This window comes from Schistocerca nitens, chromosome 7 (genome assembly GCF_023898315.1).
Source record: "Schistocerca nitens isolate TAMUIC-IGC-003100 chromosome 7, iqSchNite1.1, whole genome shotgun sequence".
Taxonomy (NCBI): Eukaryota; Metazoa; Arthropoda; class Insecta; order Orthoptera; family Acrididae; genus Schistocerca; species Schistocerca nitens.
The window spans coordinates 523,865,599-523,877,726 of NC_064620.1; positions in this window are offsets into that span (position 1 = coordinate 523,865,599).

Here is a 12,128-nt window from a genome sequence, read left to right on the forward strand (position 1 = left end):
GGCCAATGTCAAAATATCGAGGCTCGTGAACAGAGGTCGACAGAGGTTCGTGAACTCTCACCACTTATTACCCGAACCGCCAGTTTCTGAGCCAAAAATATCCTTGTAGAATGGGAAGAGTTACCCCATAATATAATACCATACGACAGAAGTGAATTAAAATAAGCAAAGTAGAGTAATTTTCGTGTCGAAGTGTCACTCACTTCTGATACCGTTCGAATAGTAAAAATGACAGTATTAAGTCTTTGAACAAGATCCTGAACGTAGGCTTTCCACGACAGCTTACTATCAATCTGAACACCTAGGAATTTGAGCTGTTCAGTTTCACTAATCATATGCCCGTTCTGTGAAATTAAAACGTCGGGTTTTGTTGAATTGTGTGTTAGAAACTGTAAAAACTGAGTCTTACTGTGATTTAATGTTAATTTACACTCCTGGAAATTGAAATAAGAACACCGTGAATTCATTGTCCCAGGAAGGGGAAACTTTATTGACACATTCCTGGGGTCAGATACATCACATGATCACACTGACAGAACCACAGGCACATAGACACAGGCAACAGAGCATGCACAATGTCGGCACTAGTACAGTGTATATCCACCTTTCGCAGCAATGCAGGCTGCTATTCTCCCATGGAGACGATCGTAGAGATGTTGGATGTAGTCCTGTGGAACGGCTTGCCATGCCATTTCCACCTGGCGCCTCAGATGGACCAGCGTTCGTGCTGGACGTGCAGACCGCGTGAGACGACGCTTCATCCAGTCCCAAACATGCTCAATGGGGGACAGATCCGGAGATCTTGCTGGCCAGGGTAGTTGACTTACACCTTCTAGAGCACGTTGGGTGGCACGGGATACATGCGGACGTGCATTGTCCTGTTGGAACAGCAAGTTCCCTTGCCGGTCTATGAATGGTAGAACGATGGGTTCGATGACGGTTTGGATGTACGGTGCACTATTCAGTGTCCCCTCGACGATCACCAGTGGTGTACGGCCAGTGTAGGAGATCGCTCCCCACACCATGATGCCGGGTGTTGGCCCTGTGTGCCCCGTTCGTATGCAGTCCTGATTGTGGCGCTCACCTGCACGGCGCCAAACACGCATACGACCATCATTGGCACCAAGGCAGAAGCGACTCTCATCGCTGAAGACGACACGTCTCCATTCGTCCCTCCATTCACGCCTGTCGCGACACCACTGGAGGCGGGCTGCACGATGTTGGGGCGTGAGCGGAAGACGGCCTAACGGTGTGCGGGACCGTAGCCCAGCTTCATGGAGACGGTTGCGAATGGTCCTCGCCGATACCCCAGGAGCAACAGTGTCCCTAATTTGCTGGGACGTGGCGATGCGGTCCCCTACGGCACTGCGTAGGATCCTACGGTCTTGGCGTGCATCCGTGCGTCGCTGCGGTCCGGTCCCAGGTCGACGGGCACGTGCACCTTCCGCCGACCACTGGCGACAACATCGATGTACTGTGGAGACCTCACGCCCCACGTGTTGAGCACTTCGGCGGTACGTCCACCCGGCCTCCCGCATGCCCACTATACGCCCTCGCTCAAAGTCCGTCAACTGCACATACGTCCACGCTGTCGCGGCATGCTACCAGTGTTAAAGACTGCGATGGAGCTCCGTATGCCACGGCAAACTGGCTGACACTGACGGCGGCGGTGCACAAATGCTGCGCAGCTAGCGCCATTCGACGGCCAACACCGCGGTTCCTGGTGTGTCCGCTGTGCCGTGCGTGTGATCATTGCTTGTACAGCCCTCTCGCAGTGTCCGGAGCAAGTATGGTGGGTCTGACACACCGGTGTCAATGTGTTCTTTTTTCCATTTCCAGGAGTGTATTTTCTACAAGCTATGAACTGAGGTCATGCACTGCACTATTTGAAACCAAGCCAATGTTGCACACAACATCCTTTACTACCAAGCTAGTGTCATCAGCAAAACATAAATATTTTAAAGTTGCCCATAATACTAGAGGGCAAATCATTTATATAAATAAGGAGCAGTAGTGGCCCCAACACTGATCCCTGAGGCACCCCCACTTGACAGAATCCCACTCAGATCCCACATCGCAGCCGTTATCAACATTGTGAATAATGACCTTTTGCTGCCTGTTGCTAAAGTAAGAGGTGAACCAGTTGTGAGCTACTCCCCGTATTCCATAGTGGTCCAACTTCTGGAGCAATATATTGTGATCAACACAATCAAATGCCTTAGTTGAATCAAAAAATACTCCAACCGTTCGAAACTTTTTGTTTAGCCCATCCAGTACCTCACAGAGAAAAGAGAATATAGCATTTACAGTTGTTAAACGACTTCTAAAGCCGAACTGTACATTTGATAGCAAATCGTATGCTTTAAAATGATCAAATATCCTTACAAACACAGCCTTTTCAATAACTTTTGCAAACACTGATGGCATAGAAATAGGTCTAAAATTGAAGAGCTTCTGTAAAGTTTGGAAGGTAGGAGACGAGATACTGGCAGAAGTAAAGCTGTGAGTACCGGGCGTGAGTCGTGCTTCGGTAGCTCAGATGGTAGAGCACTTGCCCGCGAAAGGCAAAGGTCCCGAGTTCGAGTCTCGGTCGGGCACACAGTTTTAATCTGCCAGGAAGTTTCATATCAGCGCACACTCCGCTGCAGAGTGAAAAGCTCATTCTAGGTCTAAAATTATCTACATTATCCCTTTCTCTCTTTTTATAAAGTGGCTTTACTACTGAGTACTTTAATCACTCAGGAAACTGACCATTTCTAAAGGAAAAAGTACATATATGGCTATATACAGAGCTAACATGTGCAGCACAGTACCTTAATATTCTGCTAGACACTCCATCATAACCATGAGAGTCATTAGTCTTCAATGATTTAATTATTGAGTCAATCTCGCTCTTGTATGTATCACAGAGTAGTGTTTCATACATCAGTCTCGGAAAGGCGTTTGCCAACAAAGTTGTATAATTTCCTGTAGAAACTAAATTTATTAGTTCACCAGCAATGTTCAGAAAAAGATTGTGACATACTGTACATATATCTGATTTATCAGTAACAGAAATATTTTTACTGCGAACTGACTTTATATCGTTGACCTTGTGCTGCCGACCAGACACTTCCTTCACAACTGACCGTATGGTTTTAATTTTATCCTGTGAATTAGCTATTCTATTTGCATACCACATACTCTTTCCCTTGCTAATAACATTTTTAAGCACCTTACAATACTGTTTATAATAGGCTACAGTAGCTTGATTGTGACTACTTCTAACATTTTGATATAATTCCCGGTTTGTTCTACATGATATCCTTATCCCACTAGCCAGCCACCCAGGCTACCCATTACTGCTAGTACCCCGTTTAGAATGTTCTAATGGAAAGCAACTCTCAAAGAGCGTAAGCATTGTGTTAAGGAAATCATTATATTTGTCATCTATGTTATCGGCACTATAAACATCCTGCCTCTCTTGTTCCTTGACAATTTAAAAAAAAACTCTATTGCTGTTGGATTAACTTTCCTACATAGTTTGTAATTAAATATGACATTGGTTTGAGTACAAAAGCCTTTTAGTGTTAAAATTTGTGCATCATGGTCTGAAAGGCCATTTTTGTTCCAGTACATTCGCACAAAGAAGGTAGGAATAACGCCATGTACATTCTTCACGTCAGAAACGTTTAAACGCGTTGGGTTTCTCATTCATAAAACACTGTTTAACGTTGGTTATTTGTGATAAGATTAATTCATGCCTCATGTAAGCAGGAGAAAAGTCAGAACTCGGCAGCAGCCCCATCTTGGCCTATCGAGACTGAATCTTTCGTCTCGCGGTATTGCTCCTCACTTTGCCTGGAATAGCACCACTGTCATGCAGATATGGATGGATTTAACAGGGTCGTATTCAGCACCGTGCGGGATCTCAAGTCCCCTACGCAACAGGCGCCCGACAGGAGTCATACTGTTCGCTGAGCCATGCAGGTTCGTACAGCGACTCCGCACTGCTACAGCACCACTCGTCGCCACTGCAAATGGTTAACTTTGACGAAGGGTTGAAGCAGCATGGAATGAAGTACTCGTTCAAATCTTTCAGTGGCCAGCAGGGTCAGAGCCATTGCTGGTGACAGAAGTGGTAGCATTTCGTGCTAGTATTCACACTGTATCGCCCCAGATCATCTACAAATTTAATCACGTCTTCTTTCTACTGTTCTACATGCCTACAATAACTACAATTTCGTTATTTTATATCCTCGTGAGTCAGCACCATCAAGAGTTCGTAACACATACATTGAGATAGGATAAACAGCGCCGTGCAGCTTTAACTGCGAGTAAAGCCTATAATGAAACAGCAGATGTAAAACTAGTAAGCAGCAGGAGGGAAACCTATCGGGTACAAAATATAAACCTACAACAAATCTACGAGGGTTGCTAAGACGCAGTCTACCTTGCCATACTAAAACAACCATCAAACCTGCTGACAGCCCTGGGAAAAATAATAATAAACAAACACCCGAAAAGAAAATGTATAACGTTTCTTCTAGCTTATGTTATAAACTATATACAATTGAAATGGCGAAACCTATCTACTGACGCTCAGCTTTTGGAGAACTTACTGCTTAAAGCTTTCCGTAAAAGAAAATTTTATGGTGGGGGAGAGTGTTACACCCAGAATACAGTGTACCTAGCAACACATGATGGTTTTTGGTCGGTAGTTCAGTCTAATCACTGTTTTTAGAACTGCATAAAAAATCCGCTCTAGAGACCGCTGTAAGCAGTTGCTGCCACTTCCTACAGTTTTTCTTGTTTTACAGATGAGATTTTTTTTTGACAGCACTTGCAAATGTTTCGAGTTATAAACATTTAAGTGCTGTATAATATATTAAAGCTGTTTGGAACACATCGCTAATCCTTAGGTTTCAGAATTTTATAGTGAGAAAAATTCTATATTCAAGGGAAGATCGGGCAGTAAGGCACAGTAATTTCATTACCAAAAAGGATGACAAAACAAAAAAACCACAAATGAACTTACAATTTTTACCTACTTTTCTTCATAGTCACCAAACCTATTTTCCTAAATAGTCATCAATGTTCTCAACACATTTTTCCCCTCGAGGTACCATTTCCAATAAGTTATGCCCTGATGGAAGACGTCCTTTAGGTTGGACCGGCCATATGCAGACTGCTATTTCACTTTCGCATCTGTGGCAAAGCGTTGACCGGCCAGGAATTTCTTCATGAGATCAAACAGATGAAAGTGGGATGGTTCAAGGTCCACACTGTATGGTAGATACTGGAGCACTTCCCACCCAGGTTTGGCGATTTTCTGAAGAACAGTAGCAGCAACATGCGGACGAGAATTGTCATTAAGAAGTTTGACACTGTCAGCATTAATGTTTGTCACGAATGGGACGACGACCTCACACCACACAAGGTGGGTGAGGCCCACTCTGAGTGCAGCCCCGTGTTGGAAGGAGCGCGCCATCGGAGACGCTGGCAGTCATGTGGGATTTTCTCGAAATTAGCCAGTCACCATCTCAGTATACGTATACTAAACTTCAACGGAATGAGGGTAAAGACTCCAAGACTCTTCCATCTGTACCTCGGTTCCTTGTTGTATCATTTACGGAGGAAGGTCTACTATGGTTAATCCGTTTATAATTCAGAAAAGTGTTGATGCAATTGCCAGCCCTGTGAAATCCTGCTCTCGTTTACGTAATGGAACTTTGCTTTTGTGATTATTAAGCCCAAAAACTGCTTTCAGCTTCGCTTCTCCATGGATATTTTTGTCGTGTTGAGGACCATCGAACGCTGAAGTATTTGCTTGGTGTTAATTACACTGGGTTGCTCGATCGTCTGACCAAGGGAGAAATCCAAACTTTCTTCACCTTTCAAGACGTCACTGCAGTTCACCAGGAAACTAAAAAGGTTGATGCAACCATAGTGCCCACACGTTTGGCGTGATAGCGCTTCCATCAAAGACCAAAGTACACTATGAAGTCAACACTTTCGGACCGTGTATTCCAAACCTGATGCGCTGCTACCCGTCTCAACATTACAAACATATTCGAATGCCCTGTCAGAATATGGCCACATGTGTTACTTGCTGTAGGGATGCTCATGAGGGCGATTGCTCACCTCCTTCTCCTGCTGTATCAATTGCAATGGCGACCATGCAGCCACTTCCGTCTATTTCGATGAGCAGGCCGTTCAGGAGACCTGGGTGAAGAAAAACGTGCCTAAACTGGTCTCTCGGAAGTTGTTGGCTAGTCGAAAGCCCTGCGGGCACTTACAGTACTGGTCTTGTTACACGTCGCTCCTTGAAAGACACAGACACTCAGACTTGTGGCCTCAAATTCAGCACCAAGGTTGTAAAATCGCATAGTGTCATGGTAACATTACCGTCAGTAGCAGAACAAACAATGTGCGGCCCCACTCTCCATTGTTGCCAAATTTTTGAAGATGGCGGATCCAAGACGGTGGCGATTAATATGGCAATGTCGCAATGATGTTATGAGTTCAAATATTGGCGGGCAAATCAGTCAATTAGGGTACCTCCACTAACCTAACCCCCTCCCTCCCCCTCTCCCCTCCACTCCCCTCCCCCAGAAAATGGCAGGAAGTTCAAATTCCGGCAGGACAATGCAACACACCATGACTACCTCACAAACGTACGAAAATGGCGGGAGAAAAGGTCAATTGCGCTACCTCCACTAGCCTAAGTCACCCAACTGCCACCTCTTCCTAGAAACTGGAATCCCTGGGAATGAAACTGCAGATGCCGCAGCCAAGGCTGCGGTCCTCCAGCCTCCGACAGCTTCTTCTTGTGTGCCTTCATCTGGTTTTAGCAGGGTCATTTGTCAGCGCATTTTATTGCTGTGGCATGCCGATTGGGCTACACTTACTGAAAACAAGCTTCGGGCCTTGAAACCTCTCCCATGGCTTGGACAACCTCTTCACGCCCATTTCGGTGGGAGGAGGTCGTTTTGACCCAGTTACGAATTGGACACTGCCAGTTCAGCCATCGCCATCTGCTGACGGCTGCGCCGACGCCGTTCTGCCCATGTGGGCAATTGCTGATGGTACGCCACATTTTAACGTCCTGTCCGAATTTTAATACACTGTGCATTGATCTTGCCCTGCCATTTACCATGGATGCTGTTTTAGCGGATGACCCAGGAGCAGCTGCTAACGTTCTTCGTTATATCCACTTGACAAACCTGTCTAAGGACATTTGATTATGCTGTTTTCTTTTAATCCCTTGCCTGTTAATGTGCCTTTTATAGTGTTGTCCTTTTTAGTTGCTGTTTTAACCTTGTGCCTCGCAGTGCATTCATAACTTAGTCTGGCGTTAATGACATCTGTAGTTGTGCATCTTAAAACCACAAAAAGCAAAAAAACAAAAACTGGTGGGAAAAGGACTCACCCTGTGCTGGATAGGATGGCTATAATTCTTTATTTTGCAGGCAGTCCTTATGTAAAGAATTAGAGGCAGTACCTACATCCAGTATGTTCACTATGAGGTCCAGAGTCCAACTGATGTAGTACACCATACCACCACCAGAGGGTGCCATCATTCCTCCTGTGACGTAATAAATGATGGTGGTCTTGGGGGGGGGGGGAATGGCGGGAAAAAGACTCATCCTGTGCTGGGTTGGAGGATAGGATGGATGTAACTCTTTATTTTCAGTCTTTCTTTAAACAATTTGAGACAGTAGCTCCATCCAATGTGTCCACCATGAGGTCTGGAGTCCAATTGACATAGTACAACTACCGCCTACAGAGTGCACTTTCGTCTCATGGCAGTCTTGGAGAAAAATGGCGGGAAAATGACTCAGATTGTATTGGGCTGCTGGAAAGAGGAAGGAGTGTACTTTATTTATTTTGGAACAGTTTATTTAGGGAAGGATTTCACGTAATTTTTTATTACACTGATACAAAACACACGCTCTGACATGGTTGGAGTCGCAATTCACAGCCTAAAGACCTGCAAATTACTCGTAATTCACCGAAATAATGCAGCACACTGATGTGCAGAGACGCAAACAACTCGTAAATCCTCGAAACAATGCATGTAAAAGGCTCTGCAAACACGCATGCTAATCGTCAACTGTCGAAAGCATGCGCTGCACAGCCTACAGACCAATTCACAAAATAATGTGGCAGGCACGAAAAGAAATCGTAAATCACCGAAAGAATGCATACATAACGCACTGCCAACACTTTCACAACGCTTAAACAGCCGAAAATAATACACTGCACAAACACTCAGTGCACGTAAAAAACGCTTACAAACTATAGTCAACCACAACTTATCAGCAAAATGCTTCCCTACAGAACACCAAGGTGCACATACCAGGCGGCGTGCTCACACAGGTCCCATACGCGAGACGCCTCTGGGCATGCATGTTTACCATTGTTGGCACAATAGTCCTCTACCTATGGATACTGATGTCACAGGTCCTGCTACAGAAATCTGTTCCACAATCACATCGACTGCTTTCACCCTAGCTATCCTAACGGGACATGCAAGCTACATCTAGCCATGCTTACCTGCCCACCATGGCTGATGCATGGCCATGAAATATGCTCGTGGCGACTCAAGATCTAAAAGGTTCTCAATATTATACAAACGTCAGATGGCTATGTAAAATAAGAGCCAAGTAGACCTCTCGGAAATTGTAAAGTGCTGCAGAAATAGTTAACGATTTGACGATCGCTTTTGTAAGAGCTTTCGTGATGTCTCAGCTTGTCTGCATGGAAATTCTTGTCCTAACAGAACCTGTTTACGAAAAATAGCGCAGAATAACGCCAAATGCATTCATACTGATGGGCCTAACATGACACCCCATTCATCATGTGTCACCCTACATGCTTTCAACAAACATCTCCGAATAACAAACGTCCTGACTGCTACGTAGAGCCTCCCATGCCCCCAGCACAAACGATGTCTTGTGAAAGAACGGAGCATTCTGATTGGCTCTTAGTGAATTTACCCACCAAATTACTGATGCTGCCGGTGTGGAAGTGACACATGCACATACACAGACATACAGAAATAGAGAAAACGCACTGCAAATGTGGAATATGTGGGTGGAATCAGTTGGATGCAATCGAGTACAGTGCAGTTTTTTTTAATCTTATGGGACTTAACTGCTAAGGTCATCAGTCCCTAAGCTTACACAATACTTAACCTAAATTATCCTAAGGACAAACATAGACACCCACGCCCGAGGGAGGACTCGAACCTCTGGCGGGACCTTTGCACTACTTGTTGGCAGCTGTACTACATTTACAAGCAATTTTACAAACTGAATGGGATGCGATGTCATGATCGCATGGGTAGAAGTGACATAAGAAAATCGATAGAATTGCAAAAAATGACAGAAAGTCCGTATAAATTGAGGGAAAACACACTGTAGAGCAGGGAAATTGAGGAAGCACGTCTTCTGGTTAGCGCAGAACAATTTGTACATTGGAACAAATATGTGACAGCAAGAGGAATCCGAGAAAACGTCGACATGGAATCGAAGGGAACCAGCGGAATACTCACTTTTTTCCATGGAGGCAGCAGTCAACTGTATCTGTATTGGGGTAACAGTGATACACACGAGTTAACAACTGTGTTTGACGCTTTTCAGGAAAACAGAGAACCATCTGCCTCTAAACTTACATATATCTGTGTTAAAGGATAACAGTGGAAGGAGTGATCGATTGAGATAGAGCTGTAACGAGGTACGATTTAATGGTAGACTCATGATGCGTTCTAGAAAGAGAGAGAGAGAGAGGGAGGGAGAAGTTGTTTCAGGTCATTTGGCCCTTTTTCCTGATGTCCTGTCAGGATGCATAAGTTGAGTGACACAGCCTGCATTTGACTCGTATACAACCGTGTGTTCAGTGTGGGTCTTAGAGAAGTGCCTACTTGCGATCGTTAACAGTAAACCTCCCGGTCATCAGAGGACTTCCATCTCATGTGTGATGAAACGTGACACATTCCTCTAAATGAAGGAAGATTTATGCGATTTACTCCATTCCCCTGTAGCATCTTGGGTGTAAAATCGACACTTCAGTTTCATAACTAAGTTAGCGATAGGTGTTTGTGAGACACTAATCCCTGAGTATGCATCTGCTTGACAGATGTCTTGTTTACAGATTAGAGGCGGCATGACTTGTTATTTCACATGCTGCTCCTATGCGATTATCTCTTTCCTTGTAAGAGGTATTCTCTGTTACTAGGGATCATTTTATATAGGACTGATGTGGGCATAGTATAATGTCTGACCCGTGATTGGATGTGAACAGTGAACGCTTCACATCTCTGTAAAGCTATATTTTGCATGTATAAGACAGAGGCACTGTTTTAAGGAAGTAGTTTTTTCGTTTTGCAGCTTGTTACCATAGTTTATCGTAGAGAAACCTGCCAGAAGGATGTATAACATACGCTGGAAGTATATTTCTCACATTGGAATATTAACAGCGCTGCATTCCACACGACTGATAGGTCGGAAACTCAAGCAATCTAACATTATAGCCTATTTTAAGTGCAGAACCCTGTAGCCTTAGGAGTGCATGTGTTTATGTTCTCTCTCACCAATACCCTCCTGGTACTGATCCCAGACACTAGAACAATACTTTAAAATTGATAGCGTAGTTGATTTACGTAAAATGCTTCGAACTCCATCCTTCTGGAGCTCCATCATTCATAAGAAATCACCTGTTTCTTGTTCTTCTTAACCATCTGCTATTACATCACAACACTTACAAATCTGTACTACACATCGATAAGGAGTGCTAAGCTTCTTGACATCGGCGCATCTGGATAAAACTTTTGCACTTGGATGGGCGAGGACTCGGCAAGCTCCATTCATTCACGAGACGAGCAATGTAGCGGTCTATTTCTGGTTGGCTGCAGATTAAATCGGTAATGGAGCTGCAGGTGGGCTGGCCAAAGACAATGCGAGAGGGTTTTTCAGCCTCAAATTTCACCCTACCGCTGGGAGAATGCTCTGTGACTCTCATCCGCATAGAGATAGATTGTAAATTATGCACTATGCTCGAGGTGTTAGAAATATGTAGAGTGGTGTATGGTATACTTTGATGATGTATGTATTCGAGAATTAACATTGAATGGATGTACTGCACAGTTATCTATCTACATTCGCAATGAAACTCGCAAAGTAGAGAAGGAGCAGTTTAGCTATGATACTTAAATCGGGGAAACAAGCTGTTTCATCACTGGTCGGTGTTGAAAGTACTGTAAAATTGTTCGCACTATCAACTGTGGTGTTTATTACTACAGTACATCGACGATGTCTTTTCCATCCCATCCATACACTGGTACGCTGTTGGTTAGCACATAATGATTGAGTTGGAGAAAGAGTTTTGGTGGAGGGACAACACCTTCTTGGGATGGCTGTCACCGAAACAGTGATTGTGTACTTGACTGCAATATGAGGACACAGTCGAAATGGAATGCAGATCCATCAGATATTTCATCACTGTTACAGATGAGTTTAAATGTAGAGGTCATCATTCACCTTTAGACTGCAGTTTGGAAACTCTCCACAACGCCACCAAACTCTTCCAGTTTCTTCAAATTGTAACTGTCTTTTATTTAAAATCATACAGTGTGTGTGGTGTGTTATGGTGGCAGCAGTAACAACATGACTTATACCATGCAACGTCTAGTTTTCTGTGAGAAGCAATGGGTCAGAATGTGTTAATGTCAGTTTAGAACCTGACACAGACCTCAAAGTCGTGGCAGTGTTCAAAGCGTGTTACAGCAGAAAAAACATTGTTACAAACAATGATGCAGGGTCACAGGGAGGGTCTCTTCGACTTATAATATAGTTTGTGGGGTATGGTCATCCTCCTACAGTACATGTGATGAAACTTTAAACTGGTCTGTGTAGTGGATCAATATCTGTATATTTAATAGGATCATCACATGTGCTCGATGCCAGCATGCAGATGGTATTTGTTTTCGATATATGGGAGGAGAGAGATGCAGTACAAATCTTATCATATTCTCTATCGAATGAAGTTAATGGAACTTTCATAGATCGTAATTCTTCTCTGTTGGATGGTTCAGAATAACGAAGATAGCATGTTTGGCTGATAGAAGAGAATGGGCCCTGAGGGAT